The following is a 26167-nucleotide window of genomic DNA, read 5'->3' on the forward strand; positions in this document are numbered from 1 at the left end:
TATTCTGCTTTCTATCCTTACTGCCAAAATGAATAATCTCACATTTCCCCACATTATACTCCATCTACCACCTTGATGCCAACTCACTTAACCTATCTATATCTCTTTGCAGCCTCTTTATGCCCTCCTCACAACTTACATTCCCACCTAGTTTCATATCATCACCAAACTTAGATAAATTACTCTCTGTCTCTTCGCCAAGTTATTAAAATAGCTTTTAAATAGTTGAGGCCCCAGCACGGATCCTTGTGGCACTCCACTAGTTACAGCCTGCCAACTTCAAAATGCCCCATTTATCCCGACTGTCTGCTTCCTGTCCGTTAACCAATAACCTCTCCATGCTAATATATTGCCCCCAACTCCATGAAGCCTCATCTTGTGTATTAACCTTTGGTGTGGCACCTTATTGAATGTCTTTTGAAATTCATGCACACTACTTCTACTGGCTCACCTTTATCGACCCTTCTAGTTGCATGCTCAAAAAACTCTAATACATTTGTTAAACATGACTTCCCTTTTGTAAAACCATATTGACTCTGTCTGATCATGCGATGATTTTCTGAGTGCATTGTTAAGACTTCTTTAATAAATTCCAGCACTTTCCTGATGACTGATGTTAGGTTAACTGGCCAGTCGTTCCCTCTTTTCTCTCCCTCTCCTTTCTTGAATAGCGATGTTACACTTGCTAACTTCCAAACCACTGGGACTCTTCTAGAATCTAGGGAATTTTGGAAAATCATAATCAATGCATTTATTATCTCTGCAGCTTCCTCTTTTAGAACCCTTGGATGCAGGCCATTAGGTTTTTAGTCCTTTTAAGTTTCTCCAATACTTTTTCTCTGCTGATATTAATTACTTTACGTTCCACACTCTTATTAACCCCTTAGGTACTCTCTGTTTCTGGTATGTAATTTGTGTCCTCTGTTGTAAAGACAGACACAAAATATATGTTCCCAACATCCCTACCATTTCCAACTTCCCCATGATAATTTCTCGGGTCTCTGCCTCTAAAGGACTAAAGTTTACTTTAGCTACTCTCCTACTTTTTATATACTTAAAAAGGCTCTTACAACCTGTTTATATATTCCTGGCTAGTTTACTCTCATTCTATTTTTTCCTTTTTATCATCTTTTTAGTCATTCTTCATTAGTTTCTAAAACTATCCCAATATTCAGGCTTACTCTTATTCTTCGCAACAGAGAAGCCTCTTCTTTCAATCTAATACTATCCTTAACTTCACAGTAAGCTATGGATGGATCTTTCTTGTGGAGTTTTTGTTTTTTTAATGGAATGTATTCTTGTGGAACATTTTGAATCATTTCTTTAAATGTTTCCCACTGTTTATTTACTGCCATATCTTTTAGTCTATTTACCCAATTAACCTTAACCAGCTGTCCCCTCATACCTATGTAATTGGATTTGTTTAAGTTTAAGATTCTTGATTGGCACTGGAGTATGTTGCTCTCAAACATAATATGGAATTCAATTGTATTCAGTTCACTTTTTCCCAAAGAATCTTTTACTATGAGATTACTAATTAACCCTGCCTCATTGCATAATACTAGATCTAAAATAGTATTATGCCTAGTTGGTTCCACAATGTATTGTTCCAGGAAACTGTCGCAAAAGCATTCTACAAACTCATCTTCGGAACTGCCTTTCTCAATTTAATTTGTCCAGTCCAGATTAAAGCTCCCATGATTACTACATGACCTTTGTTACAAGCACCACTTATTTCTTGCTTAATGCTCTGTCTAATGGTATAACTATTGTTCGGGGGCGTTTAAACTACACTCATCAGTGTTTTCTGATCCTTGTTATTCCTAATCTCCACACATATTGATGCTACTTCCTGTTTTTCTGAGCCAAGATCCTTTCTTACTACTGTCCTTGTGTCATCCTTTACTATCCCACCCCACCCCTCCTTTTCCATTCTGTCTTCCTTTTGAAATGTTGCGTACCCTGGAATAATTATTTTCCAACCTTGATCACCTTGTAACCATGTCCCTGTAATGGTGATTAGATCAAAATAATTTATCTCTATTTGTGCAGCTAGTTTGTCTATCTTAATACGAATGTTTTGTACATTCAGATAAAGAGCCTTTAATTTTGTTGTTTATTAGTTTTATTTGCATGGACCTTATTCACTGATGCAATATTGCTGTTAAACTTTCTGTCCCTTCCTGTACCACTCTGCTTGTCTTTATCCAAATCACTACGCTGCTCTATTGCCTCGACTTTTCTCTTTACATTTCTAAATCTCCCTTCTCTTTATACAATCATAGAATGGTTACAGCACAGAGGAGGTCATGTCCGTGCCAGCTCTCTGCAAGAGCAATTAAGCTTGTCCCACTCCCCTGCCCTTTCCCTGAAGCCCAGAAGATTTTTTTCTCTTCATGTGCTTATTGAACTCCTTTTCGAACGCCCCAATTGTTTCTTCTCCCTACACACGCACTGGTAGGACATTCCAGATGCTAACCACTCGCAGCCTAAAAATGTTTTCCTCATGTTGCCATTGGTTCTTTTGCCAATCACCTTAAATTGGTGTCCTCTGGTTCTCAACCCTTCTGCCAATGGGAATGGTTTCTCTTCATCTAATCGGCCTAGATGCCTCATGATTTTGAACATTTCTATCAAATCTCCACTCAACCTTCTTTTCTCCAAGGAAAACAACCCAGCTTCTCCAATCTATCCATGCAACTGAAGTCCCTGATTGCTGGAATCATTCTTGTAAACTTTTTCTGCACCCTCTCTAAAGCCTTCAAATCCTTCCTAAAGTGTGGTGCCCAGAATTGGACACAATACACCAGCTGAGGCTGAACCTGACCCCTCCCCTCACCTCTTAGAGTTTAAAACCCTATTGTTATGCCAATGTGTTTTGCTGAATGATGATTTTCTTTAATCCACTGACTGAAGATCTAAATTTACATTTTTGTAAAATATATTTTTGAAAGACAAGCTGCCAAGAAAGTCATCCTTTCAGCTAAAGATGATCACCTAGTTTGCTACACAGTATCCTACATTTTAAAGGACTGTGAGGAGAGAGACAAATTGTCTGCTAAGTCCCCAGCAAGAACCAAGACCCAAGAAGTTTAAAGGAACTACCTGTTCTCTCAGCAAGAAGAGAAATACTGCTATCTGCTATGTTTGAATCACTGAGTGGCTGTCATGTGACAAGCCCCTCCCCATCTGTGGTTTTAAGCTGGTGTTTTCTCTGCAGCAAAGGAAAAGCTTTTGGACTCTGACATGAGCAGACCCTAAGTGGGAGTCCCTCTCTTTCTCTCTCTCTCTCCATTCCAGCTTGAAAGCTTTCAAATCCTGCTTGTTGACTGACCACCTTTGCATACTCCGGCTACAATCAGAAACCCCGTGGGAGGAAGTCATCCACATCACTATCTCCAAGAGACTCGCCGAACCAATCATCTACCTCTTCAAACTAAAAGCCTCAGGACCACCGAATTCAGTTAGAAGCCAGCCGAACCACCAATTGCCATAGCCAGTATATCCCTTTCTTTCTATGGACTCTAACTCAACCAATCTACCTTTCCCCATTCTGTAACCTATTTGTGTGTGTGTAAACCTCGAGTGTGTGTGTGAGTGAAAGTTGTCACATTGTTTATTATGTTATTAGTTTGGTTTAGGTGACAATTCCTTTGTCAACTCAAGAAAACCTGTCCAATTGGTTCTTGTTATGATCAGAGCAAGTAAGTAAACAAACAGCTACTGAATTGGCCAGTACATTAACTTTAAGAAAGAACTTAAACCTGTTGTGGTCAAACAAGGAGAGAAAAAAGAGGGAAGCCCTTCGACCTCTCCTGATTTGACCATAACAGAAATTTGGGGGCTCATGTCTAGGATCAAACACAAAGACAAATTGGAAATTGGAAGCGGGAAACCACATTGATCCTGAGCAATAATTTAAAAACTTTAATACAAGTTTTCTTGTGTTTTTCAGTACTAGAATACTAAAATGTCCACATTCGAGGCCAATACCTTCCTAGAACAGAGTGAAGTAACTTGGGCCAGGTTAAAAGCCCTATCTGTTGAAGAGTTGAGGAATTTAGCTGGGCAGTTAGACATTACTATCTGTCCAAAAGCTAGGAAGCCTGAAATCCTAAAACTTGTGACCAAACATTTTAAAATTGATACTGAAGAACCGGAGGCCAGCATAGAATCTGAAACAAAGTAACATTAGCTAAGATACAGCTAGAGCAGAGGAGATTAGAATTAGAATTCCAGAAGTAGAAAGAGCAGAGAGAGATTCAGGAAAGGGAGAAAGAAAGAGATTTCCAGGACAGGGAAAAAGAAAGAGCTTTCCAAAAGGGGAAGGAGGAAAGGGAGTTAAGGTGACTGGATCAAAATAGGGGAAGACCAATACAACCAGTGAAGGCACAATAGTGAGGGAGTTACCCCTAGCTCAGGACTGGGTGCTGAGTGCTTAAAGTTCTTCCAGTTGATACCAAAGTTCAATGAGGGGGATGTGGAAGTATTTTTCCTCTCTTTTGTAAAGCTTGCAAAACAATTGAAGTCGCCACCAGAGAGATGCATACTGTTATTGCAAAGGAAACTAACAGGAAAAGCCCATGAAGTTTATTCACTGTTGCCTGATGAGAGTTCATTAGATTACGAGATGACTAAAAATAGAATCCTGAGTGCATACGAGCTAGTACCCGAGGCGTACCGCCAAAAGTTCCAAACTCTCCGAAAACAGCTGGAGCAAACTTACACTGAGTTTGAAAGGGTTAAGCAACTCACTTTCAATTGATAGATGCGAGAACTTAAGATAGAGTACACCTATGAAAAACCTAGAGAAGTGATCCTCCTAGAGGAGTTCAAAAACTCGCTTCCCCTTTCCATAAAAAAACACATAGAGGAAAAAAAGTTTCCAAGAGCCAGGCAGGCAGCAACTCTAGCTGATAATTATACACTTATTCACAAACTCTTGTCCCAAGGGAAACCCTTCCCTTGTCACGTCCAAAAACCTGAAAAGGATAGAAGGTGGGAGAGTGTTAGGAGGATGAACAGCCATAAGAGAGAAGGGAGAGCTGGGAACACATGGGGGCCCTCCTCAGGCCAAAAAGGAAGGTGCTAAGAAAAACAGTAATGCCTGTAAGCCATTGTAACAAGGCAGGTCATCTTCAAGCTGACTGCTGGAAGTTACAGAGAAAACCCACAGGTTTGGCCAGGTTTAACCAGACCAGTGCAGGAAAAGTGGCCCTGATGGAAAGCACAGCAGACTAGGCTGTGGCTTTAACTGTGGCAGTAATATCCAGTAAACCTACTGCTGGGAGTGTGGGATAACTTTTCAAGAGATGGAAAGAGGTCAGAGAGACAGACAAGTTACAGGAGAAGGTCTCTAGCACTTTTCCTTACAGTGTGTTTGACCCAGTCCATGGCCAAACAAGCTCCATCAGAGGAGAATGAACTGGCACTGCAGACAGATGACCCTACTGTTTGGTTATCTGAAACCTTCTTTGGGAAGTTAGAGGGCCCAGAGGATGGGTTAAACAGGTCTTCCTGGTAGAGGCTCAGCAAGTCAACCCAGGGTTAAAAAAGTTAGCACAGGCTGCCCAAACTGAAGCTGAAGACGAGGGAGTTCCAGAGTGCTACTATTTAAAGGATGAGGTGCTGATGAGGAAGTGGAGAGCCCCTCACAGCCTTGCAGATGAAGAGTGGACAGTGGTTCTGGGAAATATTGAGAATAGCCCATGAGATTTCAAAAGTTGGACATGTCAGTGTTAGAAAAAACCAAGCCCGCATAAGACAGCATTTTCACTGGCCACAACTCCACAAGGATGTGGTGGAGTGCTTTCAGACTTGCAAAAAGTGTCAGGTTGTGGGGGTTATGAGCTCAAAGGACAACAGTCTTTCTTGTACTGTGTCTTTATTGAACTGCCTTCTGATGGATGCCTGCAGTGAGTGCCTCATGGTAGAGGGTACATGACTACAGCAAGCCAGGAGGCACATTAGTACAGTATTGCATTTCTATTCCAAACATCCCCCTTTTCATACAAAAAAAGCAAAATAAAATTGCATGCATTATCATTTACACTGTAAGTTGCCCAAGTTATCCACTATGCACACAATTGTTTTCACGCATTATAAGTTTGTTATTCTCGTCAGTTGCTGCACATGCATTGCACACATAGTCTTTAAATTGTGATGGTCTCTTAATGTGCGTGTGGCTGTTCATCTGGGTGATTTTCCTTCTCCAGGGAGTGTCACTCCCATGTCACTTGTTGCCATGGTAACTGTTGTTCCAGTTCTATTGTTGGGGTGCTGTGGACCTCTGGGGCTGATGGTTGATCTGTGGTCTGTGCAGATGGTGAGTTCACCTCTTCCTGATCGGCCGCCTGCAGTGAAGGAACAGCTTCTCCAGTTGTGCATATGTGCCTACGGTTGCGACGGTATATCTGGTCGTTCACTTCCACGCGTACGATCGAGGTGACAACTGCTCTACACAGGTTCCAAGTTGCCACTTGGGCTGACTCTTGCTGAGAGCGTTGAAGGTTTACACCCTGACTGGCTCTCCAATGCTCAATTCTGGCAATGATTTGCCATTTTTGTCAAAATGAAATTTGGCTTTCTGCCATTTCACTTTGATTTTGTCACTCACGCCTGTTACTACTTCTGGCTTCAGTAGCTTTTTTGCTATTGCGAGAGCAGTTTGGGTGCGGCGTGACATTAGTCTTTGTACTGGACTACTTTCCATGCCTTCAGTAGGTGTGCTTCTCCACTTGAGCATTGACTTTAATACAAATGTGTTGGATTTGCTCGATTTCTTTATGATTCCTTTGGCGATTTTCACTACCGCCTCAACCTTTCCATTTGACTGGGGATAGTGTGGAGATGATGTATGCTGTTGAATTTCCCAATCCTTTATGAAGCATCTGAATTCTTCACTTGTGAACTGGGGGCCATTGTCGCTCATCACAATGTCTGGAATGCCATAACGACCGAAGTGTGCTTTCAGGCATTCGACCATCTCACTGATCCACCTCCCAGTAGTCAGAATAGTAGTCTACGGTAACAAGATAATCAGTTCCTTTGAGAGTGAAGAGGTCTATTCCCAGCTTCATCCATGATCTGTCTAGGATGTCATGTGTCATCAGCGGCTCTTTAGCTTGCTTAGCTCGGTACTCATTACACGCACTGCACTGGCTGATGTGGTCCTTGATTTCATTGCTCATGTTTGGCGAGTAGAGCACTTCTTCTGCCTTCCTCAGACTCGACTCAATTCCTTGGTGGCTTGCATGGAAGCACTTTAGCATCTCTCCTTTCAACTCCTTCAGGATAATGACTCTATTGCCTTTGTACATGATGCCATCTTGGGCTGTCAATTCATCTCTGTATGCCCAATACACTCTTGTGACCACAGGAGTGTCCTTGATGCTTTCAGGTCATCCTTTCACCACTACTTCTTGCAAGACTTGCAGAGTTGCATCTTGTTGGGTAGTTCGCTTGATTTAGGCAAGGCGTTTGTCTGTCAGATTCAATGTCTCTGCTGGGTTGATGATTTCCAGAAAATGTTGTGCTGCAGCTTCACGTTGGATCTGGAAGATTTCACACTCTGTTGTAGCATCTTCTATTTTCTTCATAGGGAGTGCTGCTCTCAACAGCAAGTCAGCGGTGTACATCTGTTTCCCTTGCTTGTATGTCACATCCAGATGATATCTCTGTAACCGGAGTAACATTCTTTGCAGACACTTTGGAGCAGATAGTAGCAGCTTGAGGAAAACGCTTTGAAGTGGCCTGTGGTCAGACTCGACTGTCACTTTGTCGCTTCCAAGTAGGTATTGATGAAAATATTCACAAGCAAAAACAATGGTCAGGCACTCTTTCCCGATCTGAGCGTAGCATTGTTCCATTTGCATTAACGCCCTGGATGCAAATGCAACCGGTTGTTCTTGCTGCATCAGGGTTGCTCCAAGTCCTGTCTCGTTGGTGTTACATTGCAGGATGACTTCATCATTTACCTCATAGTATTTCATCACTGGCATTGCCGTCACTAGTTGCTTGATTTTAGTGAACGCTGCTTCATTTTAGTGAACGCTGCTTCTTAAAACACTGGTAACAAAAACACTTGCTGTGGTCAGTTGGTTGGTGAACAGTGGAAACCAGCCACACCATCACCCACCTGGCCATAACACCAAGTAAAACCATTTCATTTTGGCATGTCCTAACATTGTGAAAGTTACTATATAAAAATGCACTTCACTCTTTCCATCATGGAAGAAGTATTTAGCACCAAGATCATGTTATTTTATTTGAACATATTTATTTCCAGTAGACCTAATCCACTAGGAAAGAGAAATTGAATTCTTTTTCCAAAATTAAAGGCCACCTTAAAAATAAAAAATGGACTGTCTCACCATTGGACCAAGATAAGCATATATTGAAACGCAAAAGGAATTTGTTTGTTTCACACAATGGTGTAAGAAATATCCTGTGGAGAAAATGATTTGGAAACAATAGAAAAATAGACTATTAGCTTGCATTTTATCCCCACACAATGTGAAAACAGCAATAATGACAGGTGAGAAAGCCCTTTATCATGACTTTGTCACTGGTTGATTATAAAGTTTTCTTCACTTTTGGAGTAAATTGGATATTCCATTATTTCTCAATGTTTGTTCTTTCTGTATTGAATGCTTTCCAATTTTATTGCAGGAAAGAGAATTGGCTTAGCTTTTTCTTATTGCATCGCAGGACAATATACTCTAGATAGGTAAATTGCTGAAGCAATACATGCCATAACAGGAGACAATAAAAGCAGCATCTACCCTCATAAAAACATTACCACATACCAATATTCAGATAAAGAACATAGATTGCAAAACAAGCATAGTCTTGTTTCTGGTTCTGGATGATTGTTCTGAATCGTGATATAAAAATAATCTTTACGATTTTTTTTGTTTGTTTTTACAGATAATTAGATATCACCGATAAGTTGTCCTATACTAACCAGGGAGTGACAGAAATCAGTGTTAAAGCAAACTTTGATGCCTGTGGGATTTTCATAGAGAGTTAAGAACATTGTTCAATGAATTCCTAATATAATTAAATCTGTTAGAAATGTAGACTAGATATCAGAAATCCATGATAATCAACTGCAGATACTTCCTTGCTAAACCTGCAATAATGTCATCATTATCAGTCTTTTTGCGTAAATTTCAGTTGTCAAATGCAGCTAGTATCCACAGTGACCATTATTACTAGCAACAAAAAATTAAAAGATTGAATAAAAATCACTCCAACATAAAATTGACGGAATAAATTACAAATGACAGATACTGGAAAGAAAGGATTTTATGGGATACTAGCTTTGAACAAGGATGCTATAAAGGGTAGCCAGCATTCAATTACAAGCAATAGGTCATACATCACAAAACTGGTAGAATTCATTGAGCATGCAACTAAATTAGTAAATGAAGCCGTCCATTGGATACAATTTCCATGGATTTTGGAAGGCATTTGACAAGTGAAAGTTTTAAAGGAGATTATTGCATTTAATGGCAAATTAGCCAGCCAGAACTGACTTGGCAATAAAAAGCTGAAAGCAATGATGAATAAAAAAAACTGTCTAAGTGACAGTGATGTGTGTGATTCAAATGGAATTTGTTCTTAAGACTCCTGCTTTTAAACGATATGAGAGGGAGAACTACTGCCAATATCAACATTTGTTGATCCTGTCAAGTCATTTGGCCAGTTGACTTAATGAGATTGCAAGACTTAGAGAGATCTTGACAAGTTGATCAGATGCACTAAGGAACATGATGGCAGATACTCCTTTATTCTCCCTCCCCCACTGTGGTGCTGAGTAAGAGCAATGCCTGACAAACAGGCACTTCATTGTAACTTGCCCTTTTTGGAAGGCAGGAAAATGGACTGACTCCTATGCCGAGCTTCTAGGCAAGTCAGGGATGGTGGGGATGTGATGAAGTGGGTGAAGGATGAGGAAGCAAATCTGGTGAGTCAGGAGCGTAGGCTGGTAGTAGACCGCAGTATTTCTGTGCAGCCCAGAGGAACACTCCGGCTCCACCTGCCTCCCCAAAAATAAAAGAATAAGATATTTGGGCCTCTTTTGTACAACAGCTTATGTCATGTCACTCAGTGCCTGGTGCAAATTAACAGACTGGTACAGCACATGCTCTACCCATCAGAACTTCGCAATTACATTTGAGACCCTACAATGGCACAAGATCCAAATTTGCATATTTTATAGACTCCCACCAGACTAGGGATAAATTTCGTTGGGGCTGTTCCCCCTTTGCTGCCGTCACTTTGGAGGAAATCCAGTTTACACACGTAACCTGAATTTCTGCCAAACTTTCACTGAAGTTATGACAGCGGAGTGGAGAGGCCCTAAGAGAATTCACCCGAAATATTGCCTCGAGGCCCAGTTGACAAATTTTCAAGATTGACTCTCATGTAAATCCTTTGATGAGATTGGTTCTCCATGTAATGATTCTAAGATGAAGATCATTCTCCAGTAATGAAATTGTCTTTGAAATGAAAAACTTAAACATTCCCAATGCAATTAGCTTTTTAGATTTGCTCCCTATAAAGTAAAATTCCTATGACAAGTGCATTGGGCATAATTGAAAGAATTGATGCTTGCAGCATAGAACTTTATCCACCAGATGTACATAGCAGGAATTCAGGCATGTGTTCATTATTTTCTATCTGAAAGTGTGCATTCAATTTCCCACTGCCTGCTCCCATCAGACAAACAGTCAGATGGAAGCCTTATTTCACAAAATTATCCCTTACACGAATAGCAAAAAGGAATTCTGAATGAATTTGACTGTACCCTGTTCTCAGTCATAGAACATTTTTATTGCAATGCAGCTGGGGCTAAGTTATGTTCCAAGCTCATAAACAATGCACTCATCAGCTTAGAAGGAACAGTCTTTGTGTACCTTCATCACTTATCCATTTTGGTCCTCCTATCACTTTTTTTGCTGCTTCATTGTGTCTGTTGCACTAAAGGCTTGACCAGCTCCTCTTCTGTACCAAAAGGTGCATCTTGATCCTTTTCAGCATTCATTTCATTGGTTTCCTTCTGTGCAGTAAATTCTTTCAGTGCATTTTGGTATAAGGTCTTTAACTGAAGCTATCCACTCTATTTCCATTTCATTCTCCTTTCCCATTTTCTTTGCTAATATTCCTCTCAAATATTTATCCAATTTTCCTCTCTGGGATTGAAGCTGGTCTGTTAGGCAGAGAAATTGGTCCCGGTGGCTCATCAACATTGAATAGGGGGACTGGAAGCACTACTCAAGCTGTTCATTGGCAGCTCGCCTAATCAGGGGCCTTAAAATGATACGTCTGTGATGCTATTTAAAGGTATCTCTTAAAGGAGTTAGGTCACAGATCAGTCATGATCTCATTGGATGGCAGAACAAGTTTGAGGGACTAAATGGCATACTTCTGTTCCTAAAGGGGAGGTGCACTTTGGTTATTGAACACTGGAATCTGCGTAAATACTGCTTTGAGAGCCTTCAGATTCTCAGATGCTGCACTGGGGTCCTTAAACAGGCATCTTGTATAGAGTGATGTACTGTTCCCGCACGGGGGATGTGATGGAGAAGGAGAGTCTTCAGACAAGTGGCCAGGCAGCATTCGCAAGAGATGGCAGAGGACATCAATGTCAGGAGCATTGCACCCAGGACATGGCTGCAATTCCACACGAAACTCAATGATCTCAGCAGGTTGCTAAAGTGAGACTTCCAACTCAGATCTGCACTGCCTATTGCTCCATAACAAAAAGCAAGCAAGCACAGGATGCAGGAAGGGCTTACATCCATGTCCTGTCATTACTCACGGTGGTTGTTCTAGACACCATGAGCAGAGGGGCAAGTCAGGTCCATGGCTGCTGGCAAAGATGGAGGGTACACCTTCCAGGGTTTTTGTACAGCTTTTTCTCTTCCAATTCCAATATCACCCCACATACTCTGTATTGCCAAGGACAACTTCTGATACCGTTTTCACTATTTATTTCTTGTTATAGTATTTGATGGGGGAAAGAGGCTGTACAAGTTCAAAAGTGTCAGTACACAGTACATTTGAAATGATAAATAGATAAAAGTAGAGGAAATAGCAATCCCTTGCAAGTTTATTTGATCCCTCCCTCTCCCTTTCAGATAGATGAGGATTTTCCTTTATAAACAGACAGGATGATAAAATACTGAAGGGAATACTATTGTTTCTCTACTGCTGGATCAATGAAACTGTCAGCTGTAGAAAATAATTGCCCTGACCTGAATAATGGAGGCGTTGAATACGGTATATATTTTGGAGTTTGGCTTGTCTACCTCTCGGAGTCAAGAACAATTTCCACAGCAATACGCAGGACAGAGATTATGCAAAGATAGATAGCATATGAGTTGGAGAGGAGCAGGTTGAAGCGACTATTGTATTTTTCCTAATTGCATCCTTTTATTTTACTTGATAAAGCAATTTAAAATTCAACAGTAGCAACCTGTGGACAGCACCTTTCATATGGATGTGTAAATAGGCAAAAATGATCACTGAGCCAAATAAGGAGATATTACGAGGGGTGAATAAAAGTTTGGTCAGAGACCTTGGTTTAAAGAAGGGTGTTAAAGGAGGGGAGATAGATGAAGAGAAATAGAGATTTAGAAAGATAATTGCAGAATAATCAGCTGAAAACATACCTGCAATGGTGGGGCAAAGATGGGGCTAGGGGAATACATACGAGTTCAGAGTCAGAGGTATGAAGAGTTGAGAGGATGTGGAATAGGGTTGAAGAAATACAACAAAGATAGGAAGAATCAAGGCCATTAATGGATTTCAATATGAGAACGAGAATTTAAATTTAGAGGAATTGGGTGACTGGAACCAAGATAAGGACAAAGGATAGGGATGATGGGGTAAGCAGAACTTGATGCAAGATAGAATATGGACAGAAACATTTGGGATGAGCCAACATTTACAGGGTGTGGCAGCTAGGAGGCTGGTCAGGAAAGCATTGGAGTAGTCATATCTGCAGTTGACTAAATCATGGATGAGATCTTCAGTGGCAGATGGGCTGAGGCAGGGGCAGAGACAGGCAATGTTAAACAAGCGAAAGTAGGTAGTCTTTGTGCTGGAGAGGATATGCAGTTAGAAACTCAGCTCAGGGTTGAATAAAATGCACAGGCTGTAAACACTCTGGTCCAATCTGAGACACTGACTAATGAAGGAAAGAGAATCAGTTAAAAAAAAGTTTGTGGCAGGGCCAAAAACATTGGCTTGAGTGCTTTGAATGTTTACCTGGAGGAAATTATGGCTTATCCAAGATTGCATGTCAGCCAAGTAGGCTGACAACACAGAAACAGTGCAAGGGCCAAGGATAGATTCTTGAAAAACACCAGTGCAGGACACAAAGAGAAGCAATTGTAGGAGACGTTCTGGCTATGATTTATTAGGTAAGAAAGGAACAAAGCAAGGACAGTCGTACTGAGCTGCTCAATGGAAGAGAGGCTTTGTGGGAGGATAGTGTGTTCAGCCATGACAAAGGCTGCAGTAATGTTCAAGAGGATAAGAATGGATAGTACACCATTGTCACAGTCAGAGAAGATGCCATTAATGACTTACATTATTGTTTCAGGGCAGAAATCTGATTGAAAAGATTAAAACATGGAGTTGTGGGAAAGATGGATTTACGAGGCGTCAAAACATTCAAGAACTTTTGAAAGGAAAAGGAGATTGGATATGGAATGGTAGATTGCAAGGACAGAGGGGTAGAGTGTATTTATTTTTGGCATGGTGGTGGTGGCAGGGGCATTGAAAGAGGGAGGGCAGTTTCTGAAGAGGAAATCATTTACAATATGATCGACCATAGGATTAAGAAGGCATGTGGGTGGTCAGTAACTTAATGGAAATCAGGTTAAGGGAGCAGCTGGTGGGTCTCATGGACAAGATGAGCTCGAAGAGGGCACAAAGGGAGATAGGAAGGAAATGAGAGAAAGATATGAGGCTCAGTTTTATCAGCCCTCTGGGGACGGGCCGGGAGATGGGAGGGCTGATAAAATGGCAGTGAAAGGCATCGGGAGGGGAGTGGAAGGTCTTCTCGCCGCCATGGCATTTTACCAGTCAGCATAGTTTTACTAAAGGGAGATCCTGTTTGACAAATCTATTAGAGTTTTTTGAGAATGTAACTAGTAGGGTAGATAAAGGGGAACCAGTAGATGTAGTATACCTGGATTTTCAAAAGGCATTCGATAAGGTGCCACATAAAAGATTAATAGGCAAGATAAGGGCTCATGGTGTTGGGGTAATATATTAGCGTGAATAGACGATTGGTTAACAGACAGGAAGCAGAGAGTGGGTTTAAATGGGGCATTTTCAAGTTGGCAGACAGTGAATGGTGGGGTGCTGCAAGGATCAGTTCTGGGGTCTCAGCTATTTACACTCCATATAAATGACTTGGATGAAGAGCCAGAGAGTAATGTATCTAAGTTTGCTGGTGATGCAAAGCTTGGTGGAAAGGTAAGCTGCGGGGAGGATGTAGAGAGGCTGCAAAGAGATATAGACAGGTTAAGTGAGTGGGCAACAAGATGGCAAATGGAGTATAATGTAGGGAAGTGTGAAGTTATTCACTTTGGTCATAAAAATAGAAAAGCAGCATATTTTTTAAAAGGTGTGAAACTGCTAAGTGTTGACGTTCAGAGAAACTTGACTGCCCAGTTAAGGGCCACCTCCCATCCTCACCAGCATTTTACTGGCATTGGGCAGGGCTGCTGCCGCATGGGGAGACCGTCTAGTAAACCTTTGTGGCCTCCAGCGGATTACTGTGGGCAGCCCTCCTTTATGTCAGCCCCTTGGCCCACGGAGGGCCCCCCCCCCAGCAACAATGGCTGCTCCTGTGGCTGTGGCGCTGCCAATGGAAGAAGGAATGCCAATGGAAGAAGGAATGCCTGCCCCCCCAACTGCCAGGGCCTGCCTGCCTGACCCCGGTATGGTTAAAAATGAGCTTACCTGGCCCTCTGATTGGGCCAGCAGCTCAGGGAGGCTGGCCACCATCCTCAATTGGATGCTGTTACAGCGATGGCCTCTTAATTGGCAGCCACCAGAAAATTGCTACCTAGGGCCCTGCCGCATGCCCATGCAGGGTCAGGTCTTGCTTTTGGTCCTGGCAGCTGTACTACATCCAGGGTGGAAAAATTCAGCCCGTGGTTTCAACACTAAGGCAAAGGGAGGTTTGATGTGCTGGGTTAAGGGAAGAGAGCGGGTTGTGGGAGCAGCAGAACCAACTGAACGGTTAGTCTGAATCTTAATGGCAAAGCCTTCCATGAGCTCTTTGCCCTTTTGGAGGTGAGGGTGTAGGGGATGGGGGCGAGGAGTATAAGGAGATAGTTGGGATTCGAGGAAAGACATTGCGGGCTATCGCTACTCTTCAGCATGGTCCTGGAAGAGTGAATAGTTTGGGGATAGGAGAGTGAGACCCAAGAAAACTTGAAGTGACCCAGCTGGGTCTGATGATGGACAGCTACTCCAGTTATGCACTCCTTGCATTTGATGCAGGGAAGATGGGGGCCATACCAAGGGAACAGTAGGATGGGAGAGAGTAAATATTCTAATGGAGGCAAGGGTATAAAAGATGGAGGAGATGGAATGGTTTACCAGATCAGCAGCTACAGAAGTATCATGGTAAATCGAGAGGTACAGGCTAGATATTTGGGAGGTTGAAGCAGTTGTACCTGACTTGGGGGACAATTTTATATGGGCCACATGGATTTTGGGGGGTCGGGGGACAGCGAGGTATATAAAAATTTGGTCAGAGATGACATTGTCCATCATTATCAAGATCTTGAGAGTAGAGAGGCTATGTCAGATGGCAAGGTCAAAGGATTTGCTGTGGATATAGGCAGAAATGCTTATATAGAGGGAACGATATAGGGAGGTCCATGAAATCAGAGAAGGGGGCTGATGATTTCAGATGGAGATTGAAGTCACCAAGGATGAAGCGCAGAGGCTAAGGGAAGAAAGGATGGAGGATATCTCACAGAAACTTTGTGTGAGCTTGGACTGGTGGTATACAATGATAATTTTAAAGTGGAAGTGAAAGGGGTGGAACAAAGTGAAATGCTTGGAGATAGAGATGATGCCACAAGAGCAGGGAACAGACTAAGCTGCAATATGTGGCCTTTTGGAAAGGGCAGGTGATAGCTTGACACAGAGACTTTAATAAGGGACATTCTATTGCCAATCATATGCCAAGCTTCCATCAGAGCCAGAATGTAAAAGCACTCATCAAAATACAGTTGCAAATGGCATGGGTCATAGTTCAGGGCATAAAATTTGGAAAATTTAAAAAGATAAAGTACATTAGGAATCACTGATTGCTATGCTAGTACTTTAAATGCTGTGAAAATGAGGGTTGAGATAGACAAAAAGAATAAGTTAGTTAGAATAGGAGGCTGTGTGACGAGTTTCTTTTCAACACAGCAAGTATGGAGGGAAGAATGGAATACAGGATAATGTATTTGGTGCTTATTAGGAACAAAAGAAAACTAGGAGGAAAAATAGCCATTGGTGAAATGGAGACGAGATGTGTTATACATCCTTTAATACTTTGATATCTCAAAGGGAAAGCCAGAAATGTGTTGGAAAAACCTCTCCATATACGGGGAAGTATTCAAGTTATGAACTGACTTCTGCTTTAAGGAGTTGAGTTGTTCTGGAAAGGAAGAGGAAATCAAGTTTCTTGGAGGCAACTTTAGCAATAGAGGAGAAGAAGTGGGAGTTCTATTTTACATAAGATGAGGTCTTTTTTTGCTTCTTTTTAATTCATTCATGGGGTGTGTGCATCGCTGACAAGGTCAAGATTATTTATTCATCCCTAATTATCCTTGAAAAGGAAATGGTGAGCTGCCTTTTTGAATCACTTCTGTCCATGTAATGTAGGTACAATCACAGTGCTGCTAGGGAGGGAGTTCCAGGATATTGGCCCAGCAACAGTGATATGATTCCAAGTCAGGATGCTGAGTTTCTTAGAAGGGAATTTGTAGGTGGTGGTGTTCCCATGCATCTGCTGTGCTTGACCTTCTAAGTGGTAGATGTCACAGGTTTGGAAGGTGCTGTTGAAGAACTCTTGGTGAGTTGCTGCAGTGCATCTTGTAGATGGTACACACTGCTGCCCCATTATGCAGGTGGCAGAGGAAATGAATTTTTAAGGTGCTGGATGGGTGGCGATCAAACGGGCTGCTTTGTCCTAGCAGACCAAGATAGTAAATGGATGAAGAAAGATTAAGTTTGGAGCCAGCAAAAGGTAAGTAGCTGATGGTTGCATTTCAGAGCCATGATGAAACAATGATGGAAAATATTACACAATGCCTTATTTCCCCCATTTGTGCTTCCAACAGGTAAAGATTAGTGTCAGGATGAAAATTCACTCCATTATGTAATATCCATTACTCCGATTGTTGCTGATCGACGTTGGCTCCCAGTGCTCTAATGTCTCAAATTTAAAATTCTGATCCTCATATTTAATTTAATTCATGGCTTTCAGACACTTGGGCCCCATTTTCTGGAATGCTCTCCCTAAACTCCGCATCTCTCTCTACTTCCGTCTTTCCTTTTCACACCCTCCTTAAAACCCATCTCTTTATTCCAAGCCTTTGGTCACCCTTCCTAAAATCTCCTTTGTCTCATGATCCATTTTTCTTCCTTACAACTTTGTGAAATACCTTGGGACATTTTTCTGCGTATGAGACACTGCAGTATATAAATATAAGTTGTTGAATTGAAACAAGATTTTGGTTGCTTCAGTTAAGTCGTGCATGGGCTCAAATTTAACTCTGTGCAAGTGGCTGGGTTTTGAATGAGTTAAAATTCAGGCCCCCTCAGAAGAAATTTAAGAATATGGCAACCGAGCCATTGTCCTGAGAGGGGATTGGAAGATCTGTGCACTAAAGGAAGTTGATTAATGTATAGAGAATTCATCAGCAGAGTGCGTAGGGTTGAGTGGATGAGATAATTCTGATATCAGCAGCAAGGAAATTCTGAGGTTAAAAGGGCAGGGAAATTAACTTCTATAATTACTCTTTTGCAATTCTTTATTCAAATGAAACACTGATATTTAGGTTTTAATATAATTCTGTCATTTTCTATTTCTTTAATAATTGTATTCTTCCACATTACCAATGTTATCATACTCTCAAAAAAATCTATGATACACACAAAATTGGACAATATGCCTAGGTGGTTATGATAAGAATAGCTGACCTTAAATTGTGAAGACCATACAACACAAAGGCATTCTTCAGATTCACCTTTGGGTAATTTATGCTGTAGTAACTAAAGCATAGAAACAACCAAAAGTTAGTTCAGCACAAAAGGAGTAAGTAAACATCAAACTTTAGGCTGCAAAAAACAATTTGTTTGTCTCTGAGTCTTTAAACTCTTCACTATTTTCCTTGCATCTTTCCCACAATTTCCCATGGTTGAGCATCTTGGTTGGAGCTCAGCTCATTTTAATGACCCCAGATAATTTCCAAAGTCAGCTTATTGTCTCTATTGTGGCAGGCCTCAGGTGCCTGTCATATAGTGGGGTGATCAGTGGCCTAGGGGCTGCCCTAAACTTATAGTATTTTGTTTTTAAATTATAATATTTGTCACTGCAATCACATTCAATTGCAATGGCTAAGATAGCCCTAATTTTTTTTTTGGTGGGGCCCTCTAATTTTTAAACGATTTTTTCTGCTATCATAGCAATCCTGGACTCTAGGATTTGTAGTGAGCAGAAACGTGCTCGCAAAGTAGCTCCAAAAGAATTTCTCCTGCATTCTACTGCATTCAGTCTAGGAAGCTGGCATAATTCTGGTGGACAATCCTGACTATCTCTGTTGCAGTTTATATCCCATTTTCAACCGAGATATATTTTATTCTGAGTTTAAGATTCTGGAGTCAAAAGGAGGAATTGTCCAAGACTGTGCCATCATCGAGACATTTTGCCCACCGGCCTCACATTTCATAAATTCAAGCACAATTGTTAGTTTATGCTCTATGCTGCCAGTGAGTGAGGCTCATTTCCATCATTACAAACTCAAATCAGGCCAAAATTTGGGTAGCAGGTTTTCTTGGAAAGTAACTATGTTCACCTGGCAAGTTTATGGGCAGACTTTTCCCATGGGCTCAAGACCCCAATGTTCTAATCAAAGGGGAGCTCCAAGCATGTACTTGCCAAACCATCCAGTGGAGCTATTTTCCCAGAGGCGGCCTCCTAAATGGCCGCCTCCGTGCTTACCATCCTAATAAGGATGGTGGTGGGCTCCCAATGCTGCAGCTCAATCACAGGGCTGGCAGCTCTAGAGCCTTCCCACCGGGCGAGTTTGGCACTACTGAGGCAGGTCTGAGTACACGAGGGCGCCTGAAAATGGAGGCATGCTTGGAGTAGTAAAAATAATTAAATATTTGTGAAATATTTAATTGGGGAAAGCACTCCGGGGGGATTGTTGGGGCTGCGGGTGTGACTTTTCCATTCTACAGCCGCATAAATGGAGCATGGAGCCTCTGGCTCCAATGACACCGCAGACCGCTGCAGGGAGGCTACCACCTTGGAGCTGGGGGCCTCCCCACATTGCAGTGAATGCTAGCAAAATGCCAGTGAGCCTAAATTATTTAAATTGGCTGCCTGCCTCCGTGGAGCAGGCAGCCGATCCGCATCCTGGCCCATCCCTGGGACACTTTCCTGGTGGTAGGAATGCATTGGGGAGTTATCCCAACATGGCTCCCCACTATTTTCCCAGCCCCCACCCCACCCCCTATTCCAGCTCTGTCTCCATGGGTCCTGGAAAGTTCTGCCCTATGGTTCTATTCATCAGAAATTCCTCTTCATAAAAAGCAATGGAATGTCATCCCTTGGGTTATGTGTTAAAAACTGAGGGGCTATCTCACTGATCAGCTGGAAGTTAAAGATCTCAATCCACCATTTGAAAAAGCATAGATTTTCATTTCTTTACAACAGGCTTAATTTTTATTAATCTTCAACAGGCTGATGGTTGTTTGACTCAGATCTGATGGCCATATGTCATCCATTGTAGCGTTGTTGTCTTCATTGGTCAGGTTTCTGACTGGTCTCTTCAGCAATGTTTGACGTGGATATCCCTTGTCTCCTAGAGCCAGTGACTGCTTCCAGATCTGAAGACGACAGGGAGCTTGGACTGCCATAGGATGAAAGTATCATGGCAGCTCCAGGGAATCTTGCACACACTTGCAGAAACATCTTTTTGTGGTTGCACGGCAAACGCACATTGGTGTGGAAGTCCTTGTGCTTAACAAATACTCTTGGTTCATCTGGGGGTGTGTGGATTGCCAATATGCAGTCCATGATGCCCTGCACCTGTGGGAAGCCAGTCAGAAACTGGCATCATCACAAGTAAAGTTCACATGAATGTCCATTCTGACAAACAAACCTGTCTTATGCATCTGCATCCCACCATCTGGGTGATCCTGGATATTTCTCCAACAGAGCTCTGCAAAGGATCTGGAGCAAAATAATGTTGAGGGCAGTGGTCACTGACAGCCACTGGTAATGCATGGCAGCAGGTCCAGTAGGCAACAGGTCTTCGAGGAGGCTGCAAATGTTTGTCACCATCTTAGCTGACAACCTGAGCTCCTGAAACACAGCTGTTTCGATATATCAAGCAAGTTCAGCCTCTGCCTGTACATTCTATGTCACAGACATTGCCTCCTGTGAGCTGCACTTCTCTGCTGTCCAGCTGCAGGTCTCAACAGCAGGCTGCTGGCGGTCATGTCTGATGTTCAATTGCAGATCTCAACTGCAGGCTGCTAATGTTGATGCTGCTGCTGGTCACAATGCTCCTCGTCCAAGGTCCAATCTAAGAATCCCCTCATCCTGATGCAATTCAAAAAAAAACCTTGAAAGTGTAGAAAGTAAACTCTTAGCAAAAATACTGTGAACAACTGTCCCACTAAGAAAGCAGCTGTGAATACTGAGTACTTGTTGACATACTTCCAGGTGTTTTAATCAGCCCCCTTAACTACCATTGTGTTTGTGTCTTGCTTTCACTAGCGAGTTTCAGGAGGCCTGAGAAACCCAGGGATATGATACTAAATATAAAAAGGGAGTTGAAATAATGCTCCAATTGAGCAATTAGTATGTGTTAATAGACAATGCGCCTCTCCTGAGGGGGTCGTGTGCAACCAGCCTAACACGTTGGAGTGAAACGTAGAAATCAGCAGGATGGAGCCAGCTTCCCACTTGAACTTTTGCCACTTTTGACCCTACCCCCACATGCACCCAAACTCATACATTCCATGTTAAAATTCACCCAACGTGACACCAATATTGATGCATGAGCCAACCAAGGTAAGACTTACAAACAAATGCTTCTCAAAAAAAATTTCTACTCACAAAGGATAAATTCATGCACCTTCATACATTTTTAAAAATACTCCCAGTGACCATTTTACTTCCCTACTTCCAGAGCCTCATTAAGGCATAGGTTTATCAGGCCCATGGCCAGCGTCCATGGCCAAATATGGAGCCCCCTGAACACAGTCCACCGTTAACCAACACTATAGTGCCTTAGCCAACACTCCCCCCTCTACTATGACCATTAAATACAGATCAACTAGTCATTTATCTCCTTTGCTGTTTGTTGGATCTTAAAGTATGCAAACAGTTGTGATGTAACAATGACTGCATTTCAAAAATGAATTAAGATGAAGCAATTTATGAAGCCTTGAATCGCACAATAAAATAGATTAGAAAATTGTTTTATTTTTTGATTTACATTCATAACTTAGTTATTTAAATAAGATTTTGTATTAAACAGATCACTTAAGGTAAGGATGAAAAGGGCATTTTGTTGAAAAGAAGTGAATCCATTGGTGCAGTCATTTGAACCAAGACTTTATTGAAACTATGCCAAGCTCATCACTTTTCTGGTATTGGTCTGAATAGAAACTCAACAATTTATGAACTAAGCTAAGGGAGCAAGAATTATTCTTCACAGGGGTGAAATTCTGGGACCATGTCTGGTTTCCCTTATAACATTACATTCCCTCGTAATGACCTACTAGGGAAATTCTATTCTCAGATATGCCATGTTTCAAAGCCATGAATTCCTGTGATTTGATTAGATTAGATTAGAGATACAGCACTGAAACAGGCCCTTTGGCCCACCGAGTCTGTGCCGAACATCAACCACCCATTTATACTAATCCTACACTAATCCCATATTCCTACCAAACATCCCCACCTGTCCCTATATTTCCCTACCACCTACCTATACTAGTGACAATTTATAATGGCCAATTTACCTATCAACCTGCAAGTCTTTTGGCTTGTGGGAGGAAACCGGAGCACCCGGAGAAAACCCACGCAGACACAGGGAGAACTTGCAAACTCCACACAGGCAGTACCCGGAATTGAACCCGGGTCCCTGGAGCTGTGAGGCTGCGGTGCTAACCACTGCGCCACTGTGCCGCCCTATTTGTTTAGTGTACTGTTAGATAGAGAAAATTATGCTTGTTTTACCTGCTTCCTCTGCTAACAATGTGGACATAGACGCTGGAATTGTCCTGCCCCGCAGAGGTGGATTTGAAGGCAGGAAAAGGCATGGAGATTCAAAATGAAGCGTGTCGGGTTGGCTACTTGAAATGTTGCCGCCAACAGGAGGCGGGATCCCAGCAGCAATAGCTATCCATCTGTCCACGGTGGGTATCCAATTAAGGTCATTACAGACTCAATTACGAAAAATTTTCTGATAGGAAGGCAAGTTTGCCGATGTTGCATGGGCCCAACCTATATCAGGAGCCTCCCCAACACATCAGAGGCTTCACGGTGGCAGGTCAGAGCATCATCATATGATCTTGCAGATTCATGTATAAAAAAGCAGAAAGGTTGTGTGCAGCACATCTGCAGGCATTTGGGAGCCATTTCCCCTGCACACTGATCCCCAAGATGGTTCTGGCTGCTATTTATTGGATGCTGTTTGGACCTTTAAGTGAGTGCCTTCATCTTGTGACGCTCTCTCGTTCTCCATTTGCCTGAGAGCAGTCAACTTTCCCAGTTGGACTGTCAACCAGCCTTCCCTTCAGCCCCTCCAATTGGCCCTCACACGTCCGTATGCCACCCGCCATCCCTAATTGGACAGCAAACATGGAAATGGCCTGTTAATTGACCACCTCTCATAGGGCCGTGCTGCAGGGTACACCTGACATAAGCAGGGTTGGGACTTGGAAAAGATCCCGAAGGCAGAAAACTTTTAAAGTGGAAAAGATTCTGGCCAGAGTGTCATACCAACTGTGCATATATTGTATGTCAGTCAGTGACACATGATCTGCAATGCTTGAAAGGCATCTTCCTTTGTGTGTATTGAATCTGAGCCACATCATCACTTTTAAAATTGATTTATCAGGTACAGAAATTAATGACTGTATAAATTTCCATTTGAAGCCAAATGATTAAATATTACATTTCACTGTCCAAAACCTTTGATTTCAATAACTTAGGGCTAGATCTTATAAGCTCACCACCAAATGGCAGTCTGCTCGTGCGGACCGCGCATCGCGAAGCCGCCACGACATTGAATGCAGCAGCTCATTTAAATGGCCGGGGCGGACCGTCCACCCCGAAGACGTGGATGGGGTAGGCTGTCCATCCCCGATAATGGCATCAGCAGCCTTTGTGCGGGCACTAACGCCATTTTTAAAGGGCTCTGAGCCTTTCCATTTAATTTAAATATTTAAAGATATAGCAATTCAAAATTGATTTAAAAAATTAAATAGATGTTTCTAGCCACTCTCTCAACGCCCCCAATAACCATATAATTCATTCCTTGCACTCTGCCTCCACAAAACACTTACATTGTGTACCTGACCATCTCCCCCCTCCCACCACAGTTCATAAACTGTGAACTTTACCCCATCCCACCATCCCCTGCACCAATAAGATAAGTTTGACCCCACTGCCCCCCACCCCCGCACTGAAAAACCTACCTGGTCCCCCCTCCCATCAGTGTTCCGCCTCAGATCCCTGAACCGGTATCCGAAGGCGCGGGAGTGCTGGCCACCGGCACCAATATTGCTCCGGAATGGACGGTGGAGGCGGGTAGGTAATTTATTCTGTCATTAACATTGTTTTGTATATTTAAATTTGCCTTCCATCGCTGAGTGGTGGGGAGTGGGGGGGTGGGCGCCATGAGGCCCCACCGCTGCCAGCAATATCGGGTCAGACCTTCCCTGCATTAAGGCCCGTGGCGGGACTCTGCCAACGGCATTTTCCAGCCCCCCTCCCCACCCCTCCCACAACCCCCAATGTCGGGGGGGGCTCTAAAATCCAGCCCTTAATGAACTTCATTTTTGTTATGTTAAGCTCATTTAAATGCTTTTCCACAAAGAGCTACTGAAGCTCAGCAATTTTAACACAATCTATGTATTTACTTTTTAATTATTTCGTTTAATATTTCACCCCATTTTGCTCAAGGAACATCTTAGTAACATATTTAATCAGTTCTACCCAACCCAGCATAAAGCACATCAAAGCTTCATTCTAGTGATGTGTAAAAGCAAGGAATACAATAGAAAATAAGTAATGAAAAAAACAATTGACCAAAACATATTTATATAAAATTGTGTTATTTTAACTGAGTTATAAGCTGTTTAATTTTAATGTCTTAACACCTCTGTTGAAATAGCAAAGTGATTCCATATAACCTTATGAAGCATTCATAAGCTATTATCACAGAGTGCAATTTCTAGGCGTGCATCAATTACGAGAACTGTGCATTTGTTTTTTTTTCCAGAAGTGATTAGAAACCAAAAGCCTTCAAGCTTTACTGGCAGATAATAATTAAAATAAATTACTGTCATTTTCCATTTAACAAATTTTAGCGTAATCAATTTGGTGTCTGAAAGTTATTTATCACATTTAAAACCTAACCTGCTGCTTTCACTCAATATTTAAATTATTCACTAAGCTACAAAACAATCAATTTTTATGAATCAATAAATTCCTTAATACAGTCAATAAAGTTTTTTTTAAAAATTGAGCTCATTAAGCAAAGGGTTGTTTGTGGAAATTCTTCCCACTCCACCTCAGATGTACCACAGCCATATGCAGGGGAAACTGTTTCGATTATGCCCCAACAAGGTGCCTTAGCCTCCATCTCAGAAGAGGAACCACTAGTGCACCAGTGTAACATTTTTTTCCCCAATTTCTCACGCCAGCCAGCCATTCTCTGGCATCTTGGAGTGAGATTCCCAACTGTTATCACATTCAGACAGTTTTGGGCTGTAGGTCCATGGTTACTAGGAACTGGATTGAGACCACCCAAACAGAGGACCCTTACAGCCAACACAGAAGCGATTTTCATCCCATCAGTCTAGATTTAAACCTAAGTCATAGAGTTTAAAGACTCGTGTCTAATGCACTAGTCACCCAAGTTTCACTAATAAATTATGATATTTTCATCTGAATTTAGCAATTTCAACAAATCTGCACCATTTGCCCATGAGCAATCTTGTGGAAAACCAGCAACTTCGCTAGAAAATTAATGTTTTATGTAGGAAAAAAATCATTTCATGAAGCTCATTCTTAAATACTTATGACAAATTAAAATTCTATTACTATCCAGTAGTACAGTGTATAACTACTGCAGAATCATGTGAGTCTAGACTTTATTTTAATCAAACGGAAATGTCACAATTGCTGACTGTTTAATTACAGCAGCACTTCTGAGGTCTTATGCATGGATTGAATCTGTCACACACAACTAATGTAGCAAAAACACCTGCTTTAGATTGGGGAGACATAAAAACGTTGTTTTACAGAGTATCAACTGTCATGTATGAGACAAATCCTCTCACTACTTCAAATAGTGTAACAAAACAATAAGGGAATTGTGCCCGACATCTTAAAAAAACTGCTTAATGGTGAGCACATTATATGAACAGGGGCCAAACAAATAAATCTGATATTCTACATCACCTTTTATATTGAAGGTGAAAACCAAGTAATTTTTGTAACTGCCAGATAAGATCATATTTAAAAAAACACAAATCACAATATCGATGATCCATTTTCTTTTCTGTGGTGATCTATTTACAAGCAAATATGACTAAACTGAAATTAATTTAGAAATTGAATCTTATTTCACATGCTAACTCATTAGTATAAAGAAGATGATCA

General features: G+C 41.8%; 1 protein-coding gene across 1 annotated transcript in view; it reads right to left on the reverse strand.

Annotated features, from left to right (window-relative positions):
- Positions 1-26167, reverse strand: part of csmd3b (CUB and Sushi multiple domains 3b) — a 2327439-nt gene that overhangs the window by 2073010 nt on the left and 228262 nt on the right. The gene's annotated exons all lie outside the window — the stretch shown is intronic.

Source organism: Heterodontus francisci, chromosome 5 (genome assembly GCF_036365525.1).
Source record: "Heterodontus francisci isolate sHetFra1 chromosome 5, sHetFra1.hap1, whole genome shotgun sequence".
In the NCBI taxonomy this organism is placed as follows: Eukaryota; Metazoa; Chordata; class Chondrichthyes; order Heterodontiformes; family Heterodontidae; genus Heterodontus; species Heterodontus francisci.